A 22,183-nucleotide genomic window follows, 5' to 3' on the forward strand; every position below is an offset into this window, starting at 1 on the left:
TGTCTGGGTCATTTACAAAGACATCACACCACTCCAGTTTAAGGAGGACTGCTGTGGAAACCAGTATTACAACTGTCAAGGCAACACAGACCTATAATAATGAATCTGACACTTCATTTATAAACATGATCAGAGAAACTCAGGACCATGATACAACTTAGAGAAAACAACTCGAATGAACAAAAGAAGAAAAAAGAAACATTAAAGAATATTTCTTAGCATCACCTTTAAAAGTGTGTGTGTGTTAGTCAGTTAGTCATGTCTGACTCTTTGTGACCCCATAAACTGTAGCCCTGTCAGCTTCCTCTGTCCATGGAATTCTCCAGGCAAGAATACTGCAGTGGGTTGCCATTTCCTTCTCCAGGGGATCTTCCCAACCCAAAGATCAAACCCAGCTCTCCTACATTGACAGCAGATTCTTTACCATCTGAGCCACCAGGGAAGCCCTAAAAGTAAATAACTTAATTGCAAATCATCTTTACTATTTTTAGTAGTAACAATGATGATTAACTTAGAAATGGAAAACTGATTCAAACCAGGCCGGGGTAAAAACCCTCTTGACACTTTTCCTGGAACTATTCGGGAAAAAAATGTCATTTATACATTAACAAGTTGTAAGGTTATGCCAGAATCTGAAAAAATAAAGATAAAAAAAACTAGCCTGTGAGGAAAAAGCAGGAGAAAGTCAAGTCTAGTGATGGGGAGAGAGAGTGAGAGCATCTTGATGTTATGGTTTGAACAGATGAGTATAATGCTTCTGAGCAACAGGCCCACACTCTTTGGAATTTTTCAACTTTTATTAGGGGTGGCAATGGCACTTGAAAACTAGTTTTAATCAGTTTTCTGCAATTAAAAAAAAAAATAGACTTTAGTGTCCAAACATCCCTTACTGCAGAGGCTGTTTCCAATCATGCTTGATAATCAAGCTTCCTTACTCCCACGTCTCTCCATGCCCCTTAATCTGTGATGTTTCTCTGTAGAAGGAATCTCCACTGGATGTATTCTGATTGTTATTGACTGTGCTCACTCAGCAGAATTGTGAGCCCCGTAAGGGAGGTAATCACATCTGCTCCATCCCCGCTGCATCCCTGATGCCTACAGCAGTGCTTTTAGTTCATGCAGGGAGTATGAAGACTACCTATTGAATGAACTATCTATTTGGTTTACACAACTGTCTTATTCTGTAAGAATCACAGTACATATTTTACAGGACAGAAAGCAGATTTTAGAAAAATCTCATAATGTGTGCAAGGTTACACATTAGCTCATTGTACTTTGAAAATTAGAATCTAGATTTGCAGATGCCAAGTATAACATTTTTCCATTATTCCATACCCATGCAATATGGACAAAATAGATTTCTCAGTTGAGACAAAATTATGAATTAAAGAAATGAGTTTCTTGAGTGAAAAGATTTCTAATGTTCAAGTCTTCATGCAATTTTGCTTTAGATTCAGTTACATTTTAGCTGAAGATAAAAATTATTTCTGAATGAGTGATGACCCAGCTCAACCCTTTCTATGTTGCTCCACAACCTGCAGTAGTGCCCTTACATCTATAGTCCTTACCAAGACTCCCAAATTAAAAAGAAATAGATTAATCTAAATTGCTTTTATTGGTGATGAATGAGTGAAGAATAAGGTTATATGGCTTTTAAATCAGCACTAAAAGTTGAAAATGAAGTGTGAAATGAAAAATAGGAGGAGACAGAAAATAACCTGTATTACAAGGTTAAGCCTGACTGCTTGTGCTATTTTTGAGCCAGTGGCTGCATGCCTCATTGTTAGGCAACCCATATGCTGATGCTTGCCCCTCCAGATTGCATTTTTAAATAAACAAAAATCGAATTTATATTTTGAAAATACAGGATTATTTTCTCACTTTTTCCTGAACTATGGCAAAATTTTACATTTTACCTTAACATACTTCCTCCCACCTCAAATATTAACTACCATCATTTTTTAATTGTCAAAAAAAAGAGTATTCATATTTTAATCTTACCATCTAAATTCTGTGTGCTTGTTATTCCCATGAGCAATGATATCTATTAAGCATATAACGCAGCATATATAACTTTAAAAAGAGTTGAAAACCATTGATCTGGTCACATTTACTCAACTTAAACATGAGGACAAGTGTGTGTGTACTCAGTTGCTCAGTCATGTGTGACGATTTGAGACTCCATGGATTGTAGCCCACCAGGCTCCTCTGTCCATGGAATTTTCAAGAAAAGAATACAGGAGTGGGTTGCCATTTCCTACTCCAGGGCATCTTCCTGACCCAGGGATCTAACCCGTGTCTCTTGCATCCCCTGCGTTGGCAGGCGGGTTCTTTACTACCGATCCAACTGGGAAGCCCCAGCTGAGATAAGGACTGTGAGCACCGGGAAACTGTGTCCTGTCCGCAGTTACACATCTGGATTGTGCAGGGTGGCCCTCCACCTGTGCTCTGCAGCCTCAGGCGCAGTTGCATTCTTACCCAGTCACACTATATTCCTAGTCTCTCATTTCTTGAGGTTGAAATAAAATACTTGAGTCATGACCACTTGGTAAGGTTCAGAGAAATGAATACCCAGTCATGTTCTCATGAATGTCTCTTATGGTTGAGTTGAAAAGTACTCCCTTGAACTGAGAAAGAAAGTAGTAAGCAGGCACAATCTGAGAACCAAAGGCCTTCATAGAGTCACCCTGTTTTTTAAAATTAAGTGGAAGTGATTTGAACCAGAATATTCCCTATGGTAGAAACTTGACATTAGTCCAAATAACTCCAGGGACAAATGGAGGACTTCTTACCTCAAGAACTTACATTCTGATTATTTCGCTTGTGCTTCTACTACATTTTTGTTCTTTCTCAAGACTCTCCTTTCAATGGATCACTGTTCTCTGGCTCAGCACACACCTCACCGGAACCCACTCTAGCAATAAAATGCCCTGGCCTACTGCAGGGTGTGGAGCATCTCTTTCCCTCTGTCCTCCTCCTCTGTTTTTCACCAAGCAACGGTTTGAAGCCTCCCAAATCATTTGCAAAACTTAACCCAACATAAATCATCAATCCATTTCCCTGAACATTGTGCTATCAACCTTATATTAATATATTATTTTCCTAGCAGATAGTTTTTCCACAGTCAATTTTACAGTTATTTTATCCCTTCTCCACATTAATAAATTTTTCAGGGTTCCATTTCTTCTGTCTGATTTTTGCCACCATCTTTCTATTTTGATCTTCTGCACTTGAAAGTGTTCTCTTCCCACAAGATATTCATTTTGCAATTTGGATCAAGGGTTTTACTTTCAAAGGATAAAACTCGATGAGTAGAGTTCCAGAGATAGCAAAGGAGAGATAAGAAAGCCTTCCTCAGTGATCAATGCAAAGAAATAGAGGAAGACAATAAGAATGGGAAAGACTAGAGATCTCTTCAAGAAAATTAGAGATACCAAGGGAACATTTCATGCAAAGATGGGCTCGATAAAGGACAGAAATGGTATGGACCTAATAGAAGCAGAAGATATTAAGAAGAGGTGGCAAGAATACACAGAAGAACTATACGAAAAAGATCTTCATGACCCAGATAACACAATGGTGTGAACACTCACCTAGAGTCAGATATCCTGGAATGCAAATCAGGTGGGCCTTAGGAAGCATTGCTACAAACAAAGCTAGTGGAGGTGATGGAATTCCAGTTGAGCTATTTCAAATCCTAAAAGATGATGCTGTAAAAGTTTTGCACTCAATATGCCAACGAATTTGGAAATCTCAGCAATGACTACAGGACAGGAAAAGGTCAGTTTTCATTCCAATCCTAAAGAAAGGCAATGCCAAAGAATGCTCAAACTACTGCACTCCTCTCACACACTAGTGAAGTAATGCTCAAAATTCTCCAAGCAAGGCTTAAATAATATGTGAACCGTGAACTTCCAGACATTCAAGCTGGTTTTAGCAAAGGCAGAGGAACCAGAGATCAAATTACCAACATCCTTTGGATCATTGAAAAAGCAAGAAAGTTCCAGAAAAACATCTACTTCTGCTTTATTGACTATGCCAAAGACTTTGACTCTGGGTCACAACAAACTGCGGAAAATTCTGAAAGAGATGGGAATACCAGACCACCTTACCTGCCTCCTGAGAAATCTGTATGCAGGTCAAGAAGCAACAGTTAGAACCAGACATGGAACAGGAAAGTGAAAGGAGTATGTCAAGGCTGTATATTGTCATCCTGCTTATTTAACTTATATGCAGAGTACATCATGAGAAATTCTGGGCTGGAAGAAACACAAACTGGAATCAAGATTGCCAGGAGAAATATCAATAACCTCAGATATGTAGATGACACCACCCTTTTGGCAGAAAGTGAAGAAGAACTAAGGAGCCTCTTGATGAAAGCGAAAGAGGAGAGTGAAAAAGTTGGCTCAAAGCTCAACATTCAGAAAACTAAGATCATGGCATCCGGTCCCATCATTTCATGAGAAATAGATGGGAAAACAGTGGAAAGAGTGACAGACTTTATTTTAGGGGGCTCCAAAATCACTGAAGATGGTGACTGCAGACATGAAATTAAAAGACAGTTGCTCTTTGGAAGAAAAGCTATGACCAACCTAGACAGCATATTAAAAAGCAGAGATGGTACCTTGCCAAGAAAGTGTCATTTACTCAAAGCTATGGTTTTTCCAGTAGTCATGTATGGATGTAAAAATTGGACCATAAAGAAAGCTGAACCCCAGAAAATTGGTGCTTTTGAAGTATGGTTTTGGAGAAGACTCTTGAGAGTCCCTTGTACTGCAAGGAGATGAAGCCAGTCCATCCTAAAGGAAATCAGTCCTGAATATTCATTGAAAGGACTGATGCTGATGCCGAAACTCCAGTACTTTGGCCACTGGAGGTGAAGAACTGACTCACTGGAAAAGACCCTGATGCTAGGAAAGATTGAAGGCAGGAGAGGAAGGGGACAACAGAGGATGAGATGGTTGGATGGCATCGACTCAATGGACATGAATTTGAGCAAGCTCCGGGAGTTGGTGATGGACAGAGAAGCCTGGCATGCTGCAGTCCATGGGGTCTCAAAGAGTTGGACATGACTGAGCGACTGAAATGAGAGGTAGATGGGATGGCGGTAGGGGCTATTTACTATTTCCTTTAAAGATTTGGGCTCTTCTATGATCCAGCACTCATAATAGATATATAAAGTTATTATATGTATAGCTTCACAATGCTTGACTCCTAAATGGCAACTTCCCTGTCACAGTGATCTGTCTGCTTTAAAAGGAAGGACTCCAGTACAAGCTCAGTTATGTTCATGATCACATTAATAAAAAACATGAAATTATTTTTTTCTCAGAATTGAATCTTCTCCGAAAAGTAAATCTTCTTTTAAAATTGTAAAGAAACCAGACATTTTTTAATCTTGATTTTCAAGATTTATCCCATTTTGTTTAACATAATCTTTTTTAACTGTTTCCTTTGGCCATGCTGAATTCTGCTTTTAATGCAGCTAATTCCTGTGACATTATGCAGCCCTTTTAAACAAGTTATTTCCACAGTTTCCTCATCTGTAAAATTAAATGGTTGAATGAAATTACCTCTATGGGTTTTTCCAGCTTTAGAAAGCTTATAATTATAGTTTATTCTTTTTTTCTCTTTTTTGGATGGGATTTACACTATTAATAATAATAATCTTAAGATTTTATACTTGAAAGTCCATTGGATATATTTCACATGCTTACCACTTTATAATTTATAAATCTACAGACATTATTAAAACCTATAGTAACTATAAAGCATAAAATAATACTGTAAAGTTTCAAATGAAAATTTGTTTCTGAAACTTTGATTAACTTACAAGAGCTTACACAACAAGCTAGTAAGTTGTAAAGCTGAAACTCAAAGTCTGATCTGCTGATGTATCCAGTGCTCCTTCTAAAACCTCATGCTTCATTCTCCAACCTAAGTAGACTAGCATAAAACGTGCACTATAAAACACCACTGACACAATCTAGTGAGGAGAGAGATGACCAAACAAGTCACACTGCAAGGTATTGGGGTAGATTATTTCAGGTATACCTGGTAGATACTATGGGATAGAGAGGAGAGAGGTTATTTTTGGAACTGACAAAGACTTCAGGGAAACCAAGAGGTTTGAATAAGAAATCAAAATAGAGAAGGGCATGCTTGGCCCAGAGAGCTACAGACACCAGGGGAATAAGGGCTACATCCTAGGAAATCATGTGCTTTACTATGTCTACATGTGGCACAGTTGTTTGATATAAATTCAGAGGAACCTTTTGGAATTTCATGATAAATGTCCACTGATGTCATGCCAAGAATTTAAACTTCACTGAATGCATTCTGAAAACTTTCAGCATAATGGTGACAGTGATAAGTTTACACTTCAGAAAGATCATCATCCATGGTGAAAGTTCACTCCATGGTGGAGTGAATGAAGGCTTGTACTAGGTCAAACACTTGGATACAAGCATACTAGTTAGACAATCATCATTGCAACTTAGAACCGTATAATATGCCACACAAAGATCGGCATGCAAATATCTATAGAAACTTTATTTATGGTCTCAAAACACTTAGAAGCAACCAAAATGTCCCTGAATAGGTGAATGAATAGACAGACTTTAGTATATCCATGTGGGCTTCCCTGGTGGCTCAGGGAACCTACCTTCAAAGAAGGAGACCGCCTACAGTGCAAGAGATCTGGGTTCGATTCCTGGGTTGGGAAGATCCCCTGGAGAAGGAAATGGCAACCCACTCTGATATTCTTGCCTGGGAAATCCATGGACAGAGGAGGCTGATGGCTACAGTCCATGGGGTTGCAAGTTGTACATGACTTAGCGACTAAACCACCACCACCAGTACATCCATGCAATGGAACATTATTCAGAAATGAAATGTGTTATTAAGCTAAAAAAAAAAAAAATAGAAACAATGTTAAATGTATATTGATAAGTGAAAGAAGCCAGTATGAAAAGGCTACATACTATATAATTACAACTATATGATATTTGGGTAAAGAGAAAGCTATAGTAACAACATGATCACTAGTTGCTAGGTTACATGGGCTGAATATAGAGGAACAGTAATATAAGGAAGAACTGGACTTCGGTAGACAAAGAAAGGGGATTATTCATATAAGGGGAAGATTCTCAGTTTATTATTCATAACATCAATTATAACTATACAAAAAAATAAATGAAAGTCATAGATCAGTATAGAAGTGAGGCGAGACACAGTGGAAATCTATTTCTTAGTTATACTTTTCCTATCTAAGGTGATTTATCCTAATTGGATATAAAAGCTGTTGCAATTTCTGTTAAGAATCCATGATATAGTATTTTCTAAATTACAATGTAATGTCTTATCTTATTATTTTATGAGGAAATGGTCATATGTCTAGAGAAAGTATTACCCTTGAAACAATGTCCATGGTACACTTGCTTTGGAATAATTTGAATTTCATTTTAGAAATTCAGAGGTATGAGTCCTATTATAGATTTTTGATACTATTTTTTGGTGTGGGCTTAAGAATACACATTTAAGACTTTAGGAAAAATGTTTCCTGCACACATTATATTCACTATTCACTTAAAGTGTCTTAGGAGTTGCACATATACCTATGAACAAGATAGCAAAAACTTTCTGCTTCCTTGGTGAATATTACAGGAGTAAGATGAATAATAAATGCACAGATAGATACATAAGGTAATTTTAGACAATGGGAGCACTAGTGATAGTGTGTAGGGAGGTTGCTTCCTGCAAGATGATTTGGGGAAAATGTCTCTTAAGAGGAGCCATTTAGTTGAGCCATCTAAGATTCTAAGTATTGATAGACAGCCATGCATAGGTATAGAGTTGTATAAGAAAGGGTTCTGAGCAGAGGGCACTGTAAGAATAAAGGCCCCCAGATAGGAAAACCTTTTTGTAGTACAGGTGCCAAAGGAAGTCATGGTATCTGGAGCATCAAAGAGGTAGACCAATCTGGTTACTTATGGCTGCATAACAAAGCAGCCCGAAGCAAGTGGTGTAAAACAATAATAATTTTGTTGTGCTCACAAGTTGGCAGGTCAAGGTTTTGGCCAGGCGATAGCAGAGATGTCTTATCTCTGCTCCACCATGTCTGGGTGGATTAATAGATTTTTAAACTAACAAGTTTTATCACAGAATTTTAAAGGATAGAAAAGACTTTAATATCATCTAGTAAAGCATCCTCATTTACAGGATGAGAAAACTGTGATGAAATGACTGACTTGCTAAAGGTTACATAGCCAATCATTGGATTATTTAGAATGACACATTTTAGTAGGGAATGGGGGAACAACACCTTGGTATTAATATTATGCTGTAGTACTGTAATAATGCAATTTCTCCTACCATTTTCCAGTTATAAAGAATTTTCTTGTGTCTTATTTGATTGTGTTCTCATTATTTCATACAGTGGTAGAGACTGGTATTATCTCCATTATATAGATCAGGTCGCAGAGCCTATATAAAAAAGGTTGGTTCTGACATGCAGGCTGCCTGCTCTTCAGTTCAGGATTTTTTACTCAAATGGAGAGAAAGATGATATTTTTATCCAAATAAAAGAAAGTAGATATAAAGTTTCTATCTACTCAGTACCTAACAGGCTGATGTTAAAACAAAGCAATTTTCAAGGATTCAAATGTTTCAAAGCATTCATATGCTTGGTATTTTATATGCTAAGCATGGAGAAAATTAGCTCCTTTTTCCCTTTCAATCAGATTTTCGGGCATCTTATTAACATATTTAAGCCAATATACAACAAAAAGTTAGAAACATTGATATCCACATTGGGGAGAAGCTCATACTTCTTTGAGTGTTATTACTTTACCTTTAGACTTGCTTTAGACACTCTGTATCTGTTTTTGAGAATACACAGCATCTGCTGTGTCCTAGATTCTCAACAGATGTCATAAATGAATGACACAAAGATTTTTCAAAGAAGAAAATGATATAACCATTAAGAATATTTGCTGAAAGTGTCTTAATGGCTTTTGATTCCTTATCTGTCACATTTGGCCAAGTCCCTTGTTTTACCAATTTTTATTCTCTACTCTTTTAAGCCATGTAATTTACTAAACTGATTAACTTGGGCTCCTTAGCTGAAAATCAAAATATTTGGAGAAAAGTAACTTATTTTGAGGTAAATGAAAATGTAATAGGTATCTCATTTTGCACATTTTATAATAAAATTATGAAAAAATCATATCTAATATTTTATGGAAGCATGCTTTAAATTGACCCTCATTTAAAAGACTCAAGAAAAAACTACTGATAAAGCATAAAATAAAGAGTTCTAGTCTTCAAGGGATTTACTTCTAATTATGGAGAAAAGATAAGCTTTAAAGAAGTGGTTAAATAAGATCCTAGTGAGTTTAAGATTAACAGCAACAGTATATGCTGCAGTGAATAGGTACTGTCTGAAGTGAGGAAATTCAGTAGCAGACAACCCTTTTGAAAACAGTTTGTATACAAGTGATTTGGCCTTGAGCCACATTCATTTTCGTTCAGAGTAACAAAGGTACATATAGTCAAAGCTATGATGTTTCCAGTGGTCATGTACAAATATGAGAGTTGGACCATAAAGAAGGCTGAGTGTTAAAGAATTGATGCTTTTGAACTGTGGTGTTGGACAAGACTCTTGAGAGTCCCTTGGACAGCAAGGAGATCAAATCAGTTCATCCTAAAGGAAATCAACCCTGAATATTCATCAGAAGGACTGATGCTGAAGCTGAAGCTACAATACTTTGGCCACCTGATGCGAAGAGTCAACTCATTGCAAAAGACTCTGATGCTGGGAAAGATTCACTATCTGGGAGGTAGTGAAAGACAATGAAACCTGGAGTGCTACAGTCCATGGGGTTGCAAAAAGTTGAACATAACTTAGTGACTGTACAGCAACAGTAATAAGAAAAACCTGAACGTAAAGTAGAGCTTATGCTAAACATTGAAGGATGAGCAAATCTCACTTGCAGAGAGAATTTAAAGGGAACTTTATGTAAGTCTCTGCCTAAAGTTTTAATACTAGAGAGTAGTGGAAAACACGGTTGAGTGGCACAGACTGGGGAAAAAATTTTTGAGTCAATTTTAATCATTTAAACTTCATCCTAAATTAGCGGGGAGTCAAAAAGTTTTATCAGGAAAACTGTCCTGACTGCAAATTTATTTCCTCTTTTAACTAAGTGCAATTGAGAATAATTTGCAGATCTACCTATCAACTGAAAAAGTTGATTCTTTATCCTTTGAATCTGGCCTTGTCCATGGGGCTTGCTTTGACAAGGTCGGGTGTCAGTAAATTTCGTATAGGCAGAGGCTTAAATAGTTCTTACAAACTTGGCTTCACTCTTTCTTGTTTTTGCTGCCATATGAACAAGCTTAAGCTAGCCTATTAGAAGATCATAGACCAGTCATTCTAGATGCTCCAGCAAGCCTAGTTGAAGATGCTGACACGTGAATACAGCTGCTACATAGTGTCTAGCCCCAGACGAGTTGACTGCTGACAGCAGTTGAGACAAGCTGCTTGAGAACAGAAGAGCCTCCTGGTTGACCCACAGAATTATGAGCAAATAGATGGTTGCTCTTTCAAGTCCCTAAATCTTAAGGTGGTATGTTGCATAGCAAAAGCTTACTGACACACAAATAATCATGGAAATTGTAAATATGTTAAACTTAACCTGGACACAGGCAATGTATATAGTTTAAAGAACTGTCAGCAGGATTTTTGATCCTCCATCCCTAAGACTAGGTAAAGCACCAATCTTCCATACTCTTATTGCACTTATTATTCTATGTTGTATTTCTTTTCTTTGGTCTTCCCCAACTATAAACTCTGATGGACCAAGATCATTTTTATCTTGATTCCTGCTATATTGCATTATTTTTCATGATACCTGCCAATAGCAGGTATTCAATAAATGTTTACTAGATGAAACAACTTAGATAACTGCCATAATCTAAGACAGCAAAAAACATACATGGTTTTTGCAGGTATCTTAACATTAACTCAGAATCCTAGCTGTATAGATGACTGCCATACGACCATCAAGTAAGACCTGCATCCCACTGCCATGTAATAATCTTACACTTGCCATTTCTTTCCAGCTACAGTCTTGACATCTCAGCTAAGATGAATCCAGTGCTATGTTTTGCTTAAACCATCTTTTAGGCTTGATCTGGTTCAGGTTTGACCTGCATGGACACTAATAGTTGTCAATGACTCACAGACAAAAACTGGATATTAATTTTTGTGCAATGTAAAAATTGCACTAAAATGAATATTAGTGTCCTTAACTATTTCCTGAATTTATATCTTTGCTCCATAATCAAACAGCTTTCGTTATTTCTAAAATACTGTGTAAATTACTTGTTGAACTTATTTTTCATCAATTATAATTAACATCTTTTTGGTGCAAACTAGAAAATATCTTATTCCATTCAATAGCAGCATAATACCAAACAGAAATCTACTCAGTTTAATTTTGCTAAAATCTGATTTCTACTACTTTGCTTTTTTTAGTGACAGATTCATTTTTGACTTTCATTTATGTAACCTCCTTAAGGAAAAGTCAGTAAATACACTTAACACTGTGTTTCTGTTTAGATAACATGAAGAGAATGCTATGCCAGACCCACATTTTTTCTTTTAGGTTAAAGAAAAGTCTTTAGTCAGTCAATGATAATAAACATGAAATTGGAAAACACATTTCTTCAGTTCTGTAGCCCGGAATGTCATTTGTTCTCTGTGATTTCAGTTTTCGTATTATTATACTTTGAACTGATTTCATATGTGTTCCAGATGTAATTGCCCTGCTTTGCTTCCTACCAGGTGAGTATGAACTTCAACAGTTTTCCAAAAACAGCTCTATATCATCATCTTTTCTGCTCAGGGGCAGACTATTCCCTGAAGACAGCAAGGATGCCACCTTCTCATTTGTATGCACAGCTTTTATAGGGAAGCAGCAATATAGGACCTTATCCAAATGCTGTACTGCTTTCTTTTTTTTTATAGCTATAGTACATTTGATTTATAGCTACTTCAGCAAACTGTCACACTCATTATCATTGTAAGTTAAGGCACTTATATTCTTTTGATTTTTCACATGCCTTGTATTATTGCAACTTTTAAGAGACTCTAGTTATATGTCACTGACAAAATCAGGACTGCATTGAATTTTTCAGTCCATAAGTATTCCAAACTGGATATAAAAGATGTTATATCTCATTGTTGCCAATTATATCTGACTATACTGATAAAATTCTTAAGAATTAATTTAAGCAAGAGTTAGGCAACTGTTATTCTAACAAATATAATGCCAAATGCACATTGTCTAAAATATTTCATGTACTAATGCTAGGAGTAAAACTTTATCTGGAATGCCTGCCTACAAAACATTGATCTTAGATTTAGAGAAATATCTATATTCACAAGAGAAATGGCTTCATTAATTAGATGTCATGCTTGTTTGCATTTCATTAGCTGAAAGGGTCAAAGTTAAGCAACTTGAAAACCCAGAGATGAATTAATTCACATACCAAACGATCTATGAGTAAATCTTAGAAAATATTGATTGACTATTTTAAATGATCTCAGCTTGCCTACTCAATTTATAAGCAAAATCACAAATCCACTGAATAGATGGATTCATTCAGAGAGCTAAATCTTTTATCATGTGTTCAGACAAAAGACTATCCATACTTCAATAAGTTCCAGGGATCTATTGTACAGCATAATGACTATACTTAACAATACTATATTGTATACTTGAAAGTTGCTATGATAGAACTTTTTTCTCACCATGACAATAAGAACAACAAATTGGTAATAACATGAAGTAAAGGATGTTTCAACTAACATTACTATGGTATATATTTCACACCATAAACATGAATAAAATGATCATATTGTATACCTTAAACTTCAATAATGTTATATGTCAATTGTATCTCAATAAAGCTGGGAAAAAGATCATCTCATACATCCAGACTGTGTGCTTCTGAATGTAAAATATGTCTAGCAGTTAAATTGGTAAATACTCCAATTTAATATTTTAATTTCATTAATTAAAAAAATTATTGATATATAATTGACATACAATGCATTAGTTTCAGGTAAAATATAATGAGTAAATATAATATTTACTTATGTTACAAAACAACACAAAAAGTCTAGAGTTAACATCTACCATCCCACATGGTTATAATTTTCTTTCCTTTAATGAAAATTTTTAAGATCTGCTCTCAACATTAACTTAATTTGACCACATTTTATCACATTCTCACTGCATTATTACATTTTACAGTGAATATTAGGTGGAGAGTTGATGGAAGGTGCTTTTATTTTGGGACCTGACTACAGAATTCTTTTGTGGGGTAGAAATATTCAAGTATACATGTTAGTGGAGTTCTTTGGTTATACTAAAGGAGCACTCTGTGATGTCCACAATGGGTTTGCATTTGAAATACTGGTATGACTGTTGTTTAGTCCTTAAGTCCTGTCGAACACTTTTGTGACCTCATAGACTATAGTGCCCCAGGCTCCTCTGTCCATGGGACTTGCCAGGCAATAAAGCTGAAATTGGTTGCCATTTCCTTCTCTGGAGGATCTTTCTGATCCAGGGATCAAATCCATGTCTTTTGCATTGGCAGGAGGATTCTTTACCACTGAGCCACCAGGGAAGCCCATAATGGAATGGAGATCTACATAAAGACATGCACACATTAGGAGGATGTGTGCCAGAGAAAAAGTGTACAAGGAGAACCTGGTGATCTGGGATCCAGAGGACTCTTAGCCAGCAGAATTCAGAAGAAAATTTTGCCAATATGAAATGTTTCCAAAGTTACAATGTCCATTTGATCTACACTTGAGTTAGGTCATATCATGGTTCAGTGAAATCGTGCCTTCTCCAACCTAGTGCTGTTTACCTCAAATTTTACTTAAAAGTTGCACACACCTAAATTGCTGTGGAAATGGGGAGGGAAGGTTAAAGGAAGATGGTCTGGGACCACCTGTCAACTCAAGAGAGACAGGAAAATGGAACATCTGGAAATGTTTCCTTTAAAAATTGTTTTTCTTTTTTGTTGTTGTTATTTCTTTTTTATTTTTATTTTTTTTATTTGTTTTGCCATACATTGACATGAATCCACCATGGGTGTACATGTTTTCCCCATCCAGAAACCCCCTTCCACCTCCCTCCCCATCCCATCCCTCCGGGTCATCCCAGTGCACCAGCCCCGAGCACCCTGTATCATGCGTTGAACCCGGGGTCAGAAATATTGTATACATAAGGAAGATTTTATTTCTGAAACAATTTGTGCATAAGTTACATATTACTTAATTGTACTGGAATATTTAGTGCATATTTTCTATAAACAGAGGTATTCTCTCACATTACCCAATACAAACATCAAAGGCAGGAGATTGACACTGATGTACTCCTTAGATCTCATTCAAGTTTTGCCAATTTTCACAGTGTCTTTTTAAACACCAAGATCTAATTAAGCATCACATTTTGCATTTTGTTGCTATGTTCCTTCAATCTCCTTCAAACTGGGACAATTTTTCAGTCTTGATTTTTTTCTTTTAATCTCTAAAACTTTTGAAGAATAGAAGCTATTTTATAGAATATGCTTCACTTTGGTTTGTCTGATGTTGTTTCACAATTATATTTAGATTATACACCTCTGGCAGGAATAGCGCTATAGTGATGCTGTGTTTTGTTTTTGTTTGATCCTATTATGTGTCACACAATTTAAGTGTGTTCTCTTATTGGTGATATTGACTTTGATTATTAATCTAAGATAAAGTCAACCCATCTTATCTACTATAAAGCTATTCTTTTTCCATTTGAAATTATAAGCTTTTTTGTGAAATATGTTGTAAATATGTAGACATCTTGTTTCTCACCAAAATCTTAATATGTAAATATGTTTATGTCTGTATGGTGTCATGGATTCCTATTCTATTCAATGGGTTATACTTGTTATTTACTTTGCTGCCAAAATGTGTTAGATTTGTTAGTAGGCAGCCTTCATCCTGGTTCCTGTGTCTTTAGGCATCTCATGCCCACAACAATATTTGAGAACCTTATTTTCTGGCACAATAGATGTTTTAGGATCATGCTCTATTTTATATATACTAGACATAGAGTCAGTTATTTCTACAAAAGCTTTTCTTCCTTTTAGGTAGATCATAATATTTAGAAAACATCCAGTACCAGCTGTGATGATTGAAATTGGGATACCACCACATGTGGGCTCTGTGAGTGAACAGAATCAGGGTGGCTATGTATATACATAAATACTCACTTAGAGCCAGAAATCCTGGAATGTGAAGGCAAGTGGGCCTTAGGAAACATTACTACACAAAAAAGATAGTGGAGGTGATGGAATTGCAGCTGAACTATTTAAAATCCTAAATGATGATGCTGTTAAAGTTCTGTCCTCAATATGCCAGCAAACTTGAAAAATTCACCAGTGGCTGCAGGATTGGAAAAAGTCAGCTTTTTCATTCAAACCCCAAAGAAGGGCAATGCCCCAAAACGCTTAAACTACTGTACAGTTTGTGCTCATTTCACATGCTAGAAAGATGATGCTCAAAATCCTTCAAGTTAGGCTTCAACAGTACATGAACAAGTTTTGAACAAGTATTTTGAACAAGTTTCATTTATTTATTCATGTACTCACATGATTCATATATTCATTGAAGTATTTGAGTGGTTATAATTTGTCAGACATATCACAAGACATGAGGAATACAAAGATAATGATTGGTTTTCTGGGCTTTCTTCCTCTTCTAATTATTTTCCCTTCAGCATATTCCCATCTCAATAATTTATTGTTGATCTATCTCTCTGGTCAAAAAGAACAAGGTCTAGTAAACTGCACATATCTTAGTGAGCATTATATTAGTTATTTACCTATCCCAGATGGGTTCGAATTTTATAATATGACAGTAGGAAGAGGATGTAGAGAGATTGTGAAATATCAGCCACCTAACATCACTGTTACTGTTGAAAATGTTTAACAATTAGTATGGCAGAGAACCGATAAAAAGAGGTGGCAGTTATTAACAAGTAGTACATCTGCATGGATATACTGGCCAAATATGAAATATGAATTTGCAGTAATTGAGAAAGGAAAGCAAAAATTTATAATACAGTATAGATGGGAGACTGAAGTCTGGATCTGTGAATGCATGAGTACAGAGCACATGCTTTGGTTTGGAAACAGCCAAAGAGTTTACAACAAGAGTCCTAAGGCACAGCACGTAGATGAATTCAGGAGGTATAGTGGTAGAAGGGTTTATCTAGTTGAGGAGGTAAGATCTGGGGCCCAGACAGTAAGGTTTCCACCTGTGTAGTGACAGAATGAAAAACATATATTGAAGTTTGGAGTCCAAGAGAAGATTTCTTACTTTTTCAAGCTCTGTTGATTTATACTTTATATACAAAGGTTTCATACGTTTAATGTGTACACTTTTGTGAGTTTGGATGTGTGCATACACCCATGATTCCATCACCATAATCAAGGTAATAAACCTATCCATAGCTTTCAAAATATTCTTGTGTCCCCTCCTCTTTTAGTTTGTTTGTTTGGCTATTAGTACTTTACATGAGATCTACTCTCTTAACAATGTTTTCAGGTGCTCAAGACTATTTATTAACTACAGGTACTATGTTGTATAGCAGATCTCTAGAGCTTATTTATCTTGTATGACTGTAACTTCATACTATTAAGCAACATAGATGAACTTGGGTACATTATGCTAAGTGAAATAAGTCAGTCACAGATGAACACATATTATTTTATATACCTCATTTACAAGAATATATAAAATAGCCAAACTCATAGAACTGTTTCTATGAGTGATGGTTGTCAGGAGATGAAAAAAGGGAGATTGAGCAATGCGTAATTTTTGTCCAAAGGGAGAATGTTTTCTATGTGTAATTTCCAAATACGTTGTTTAATAAATTGTGTGTGTTTGTTGGTCGCTCAGTCATGTCCAACTCTTTGTGGCCCCATGGACTGTAGTCCGCCAGGATCCTCTGTCCCATTAGTTAAATCTCTTCCTAAAACTCCTATTGAATTTTTCTATGGGTGAAAATAGTATCCATTGCCCTGAATTCTATGACTCCCACATGTTTTGTGTGTTTTCAGTGTTGAGATGTAGGGTAACTTTCCAGAGAGTTTCCAGGATCCAGTGGCAGAAGCTTATCTACCTTATGTTTTTAAAATGTTGAATTCATCTACTCATTCAGCAGAGTGTATATTACGTACCAGACTAACGATATATGCCAGAGAAGGCAATGGCACCCCACTCCAGTACTCTTGCCTGGAAAATCCCATGGACAGAGGAGCATGGTAGGCTGCAGTCCATGGGGTTGCGAAGAGTTGGACACGACTGAGTGACTTCACTTTCACTTTTCACTTTCATGCATTGGGGAAGGAAATGGCAACCCACTCCAGTGTTCTTGCCTGGAGAATCCCAGGGACGGCGGAGCCTGGTGGGCTGCCGTCTATGGGGTCGCACAGAGTTGGACACGACTGAAGCGACTTAGCAGCAGCAGCAGCAGCAACGGTATATGCATAGACTTCAGGGAAGATAATGATCAGTTCGGTTTAAATTTTGGATTCTCTCTTTCTCCAACTCTAACCAGTCTTCCACACCTGGAAAGAGGCTGCTGAGATCCGCAGGCAGATGACTGAAGAGGAGTGCCTTTGGGAGAGCCTGCGTGGGGAGTGGCACTGGTTTGCCAAAGTGACTCAGATGGTAAAGAATCTGCCTGCAATCCAGGAGACCTACGTTCGATCCCTGGGTCAAGAAGAATCCCCTAGAGAAGGAAATGGCTTCCCACTCCAGTATTCATGCCTGGAGTATTCCATGGACAGAGGAGCCTGGTGGGCTACAGTCCATGGGGTCCCAAAGAGTCAGACATGACTCAGCGACTAACAATCTTTATCTTCATCTTCATCATCTTACATACTTATTTAGGGCTTCGCCAATGGCTCAGTGGTAAAGAATCTGCCTGCCAATACAGGAGACACAGGAGTTACAAGTTTGATCCCTGGGTCAGGGAAGATCTCCTGGAAAAGCAAATGACAACTCACTCCAGTATTCTTGCCTGGGAAATCCTATGGACAGAGGAGCCTGGAGAACTAGAGTTCACAGGGTCACAAAGACTGGGGCATGATTGAGCGACTAAGCACGCATTTTGATTTTACCACTGAAAGTTCCATGTCCCAGGAAATAGCTTAGTAGTCACAGGCAAACCAGACAGTCACCCACTGCAGTAGAGAGCTCTGGGCAGACTTTCCCCACTGTGGGTCAGGTTGGAGCCTGGAAGGTGGAAGAAAGAGCCTCTTGGGTGAGACCCTGCATACGTCATAGGAAAGAACCTAGCCTGCAGAGTCGAGTGTGCTTCCATAGGCAAGGTTGATGTAGTTCACTTTATAAAGATTACAAACCTTTACATGGCCAAACTATTATACACAAAGTTAATGGGCAAATGTTTATCTTGAGAAAGCTTTATTTCCAACTAGGTGCCAAAGGGTTATATGCCCAGCTGTGGTAATACAATATTTACCATGTAGCTTCCAGACCAGTCAGGAAGAATGAAATAGTCATGTAATATTAATTCTTGATGCCAAGACTCTGAGAAATTGTATGAATGAAATATTTTGGGAGTTATGTGACTATATAGCTAAGTCCTGAGGTTAGGCAGGGCTTATCTGAAGCGGTAACATGTGAGGTGATTTAAGGATATGTCAGAAGGATTCTGGTGAAAATTTCTGGAATGGGGTAGGGAAAAACAAGATGAAAAGAAGTCCAATGTGATGCAAAATCATAATATGAGGTCCACAGCGTCCAACTCTTTTAAGAATAAAATATATAACAGAATATGATTTGGTGATTTTATGAATGTATAAATACTTTATATCATCAAAAATGTATTTATATGCATGCAGTTTATTATAGATCAATTATACCTGAGTGAAGTTATATAAAACATCATTTAGACCAGATCATAGCTTACCAGGGAGAACGGCTTACATAAAACTTTGGGTTTAAACCCAAAACACTGAGAAGCAACCAGACACCTTTAGGAGAGGGAAGATCTAACTACATTTGTGAACATACAGTACATATGCTATGTTTTTACCCATGCTGATTATCTGCCAGAAACTACTCTAAGCACTCAATTAAGTCCTTTTGTTCCTCACAACCTTACAAAGTTCTATTATACTCATTTTCATTTAGAGAAACTGAGACAAAGCGAGATTATAAAACTTACTAAAGGTCTTCTGAATTCAGAGCCCATATGTCAACAATTATGTCCTTACTTTCTCAATACTGTATTAGCTGCTGAGGGCAGAATACAATTACCTGTGCAAAGCATACAACACTTAACAAGATGCTTTTACATCATGATCTCATTTAATGCTTCTGATGACATAATAAGGCTTGGGTGTTTTGTACTACTTTTACAGTTGTACAGATTAAGGAGCAGACATTTTTAGCAGTTTTCCTGCAGATCACATGAATCGAATCTTTGTCTTGTGATTTTATAAGCATACTGCTCTCTTTCCAACCCATGCTTGCTAATATCAAAGAAAACTTGCAGGGAGTGGAGCAATAGGCAAGGAAGATTTTATTTAAGACTAGATAGAAATAGGAGAGAGACTAAACTCAGCTCCACTGAAACAAAAGGTGGGAGAGATTTTTAAGCACTGGGATAATCTAATGGAAGAGGGAATTAAGGGGAAGGTGGTCACTATAATTAGGCCACCTGAGTTTGCTTAATACAAGTTAGGCTCCTTCTCCCCCACAGAGACTAGGAGATAAGGGCACTTTCTTGATGATTCAAAAGGATGACTCTCAGGTCCTTGGAAAAGACATTGTTGGTTTGTAAAACTGGAAAGTGACTGGGAGGACACCTACACTTCAAGGGGGCAGGTGGCAGAAATTCTCTAAGAAGAGGGAGCTCAGAGGTTGTAGTTAGGAAGAAGCCCATCTAACGTTTAGTCAGACTGATGGGAGCATTACGTCCATCTTGTTCATTAGCTCTATGGCGTACAGTGTGGTTAAGGATATTCACATTTGATGATGCTAAATAACAGCTGGGGGGGGGGAGTGGTTGAGAGACAACACCAACATAAGTACACACTTTCAGAATCTCTTCCTTTTCTTTCTAGATCTGACTTAATTACCTTTCTTTAGGAAACCTTCCCAGTCACATGATAAAATGCTCTTGTAGTAGCCTCATTCCTTTCAAAATAGCACATTTACAATTGGTTGTTTTCTGACTGCCATCCTGTTAGGCAGTCAGCTCTCACAGGGTACAACTGGCAAGATGCCATCCATTGCTTAGAACTATGCCTGGCACTTCATAACTGAGCCATTTAGTCTTCCCTGGTGAACAGATAAGCAAATGAGTCAAGGAAGGATAAACATGAGAAAAAGCAGAGAAGGAATGAAGGATATAGTAGACTTTCAGCTCCTCTGTCCATGGGATTCTCCAGGCAAGAATATTGGACTGGGTTGCCATTTCCTTCTCCAGGGGATCTTTCCGACCTGGGAATCAAACCTGGGTCTCCTGCACTACAGGCAGATTCTTCACCAACTGAGCTATAAGGGAAGCCAACCACTGCCAGACTTTCAGCTAAGCCATTAAAGATTTCTTTTAGTCAAGTTTTAATTCTTTCTATAAATCTGTGCTTTTGGTATATGTCTTATTACTAGTAGACTGGGGGTTCTACTGAGGAAGAAACTACCTTTTCCATCAGATTATAGGTTCACAAAAAGAAGGAGCTTTATCCCCTCTTATTAGACTCTGGGTAGCAATCTGTAAAATGGACAAAATTTAATAAGTTGTATCACTGAATGGATTTTTAATGAAGAATGAATAAATACAAATGTGAATATAAATGTATCATCTATAGGGTTGCCTTTCCATCTGTTTTGAGAAACTTAGTTCCTCATAAAAATATTTTCTGGTGAGAATACTAGAATCTTGTGTTGGGGTCATTCTATAAAGAACACTTCTGGAAAGCAAAACTGTTACAGGGCTGAAATCAAAGTGTCTTATAGGTTAATTCCATGGTGTGCTGCAGTCCATGGAATTGCAAAGAGTCAGACACAATCGAGCAACTAAATTGAACTGAACATGACATGACAACCAAAATCATAAAAACCCAGGCTTCCGAATCACAACAACAAATATTTATTTACCCTACAAGATATTCAAAGCAGTATGCTATTGGTGAAAGGATTCATAGAATAACAAGGTTGGCTCTCATTAAAAAGCCTGACTTACCAAATATTCCACTGAATCTGGAGGACACTTAAGAATCTCTTCAAATATTTCTACTTTGATTCAGGGAGCAATACTTCAGTTCAAGGAGTTCAGAGCTGTGAGCACTTCACATTTTCCATTTTCCTCCTGTTCCCCACCAACAACACTCAGCAGTTTGTAGAATCAGCTGAACAATTCAACACTTCTTCACAGGAACAGAACTTTCTCAGTATTTGAGCATGATGTGAAGGATAATAGATAAAAACAGCTAATTAAGTAAAACTATGACAAAACTGCCACACAACAATTGACATCTGGCACTGTAATGGTTGTCAGGTGTCAGCTAAGACAAAGGAGTTTTATATTCTGGTTTCAAAAATAGCAGTAGTGGTATCTTCTTACTAGTTCAGAAAAGATACATTTCATAAAAATGACCTCATTTATTCTTCCCATTCTCCTCCCATTAAATAAAACTACTATTGCAATTTATCAAGAATGATCAAGTAATCAAGGTTAAGCAACACAAGGGAAGCATCTATGCCCTTTAGTTTGAATACAAGATATTTAAATCAAGTTGAATAGACACAGATTTAAATTAAGATAACTGGAAACAATGTATTTTAGAGTATTATATTTTTGTGAGTATCAGTGAGAGTGTTTAATAGGAGATTTGAGGCTTCTAATAATAGAATATCCAATTCACATTTTCTTTAAAACTATGAACCCTTATGTAACAATCAATCATTCTAGTAGTAGATAGCTGCAGAGTTCATTGATTTTGTAGTTTAATGTATGTAAGGTGCTGGTAACATTCTATGCCACTGTCTTGGTTTTCTCTTCATGATCTCACCATGGCAGTTATAGTACAAATT

At 37.0% G+C, this 22,183-nt stretch overlaps 1 long non-coding RNA gene across 1 annotated transcript in view; it reads right to left on the reverse strand.

Annotated features, from left to right (window-relative positions):
* Nucleotides 1–21,483, reverse strand: part of LOC145540244 (uncharacterized) — a 41,443-nt gene extending 19,960 nt beyond the window's left edge. The window contains exon 1 of the long non-coding RNA XR_014078223.1: nucleotides 21,333–21,483. This is a non-coding gene — a long non-coding RNA (uncharacterized LOC145540244). The remainder of the gene's footprint in view (nucleotides 1–21,332) is intronic.
* Nucleotides 21,484–22,183: the final 700 nt, after the last annotated feature.

This window comes from Giraffa tippelskirchi, chromosome 3 (assembly GCF_054371585.1).
Source record: "Giraffa tippelskirchi isolate mGirTip1 chromosome 3, T2T-mGirTip1v1.2.pri, whole genome shotgun sequence".
NCBI lineage: Eukaryota > Metazoa > Chordata > Mammalia > Artiodactyla > Giraffidae > Giraffa > Giraffa tippelskirchi.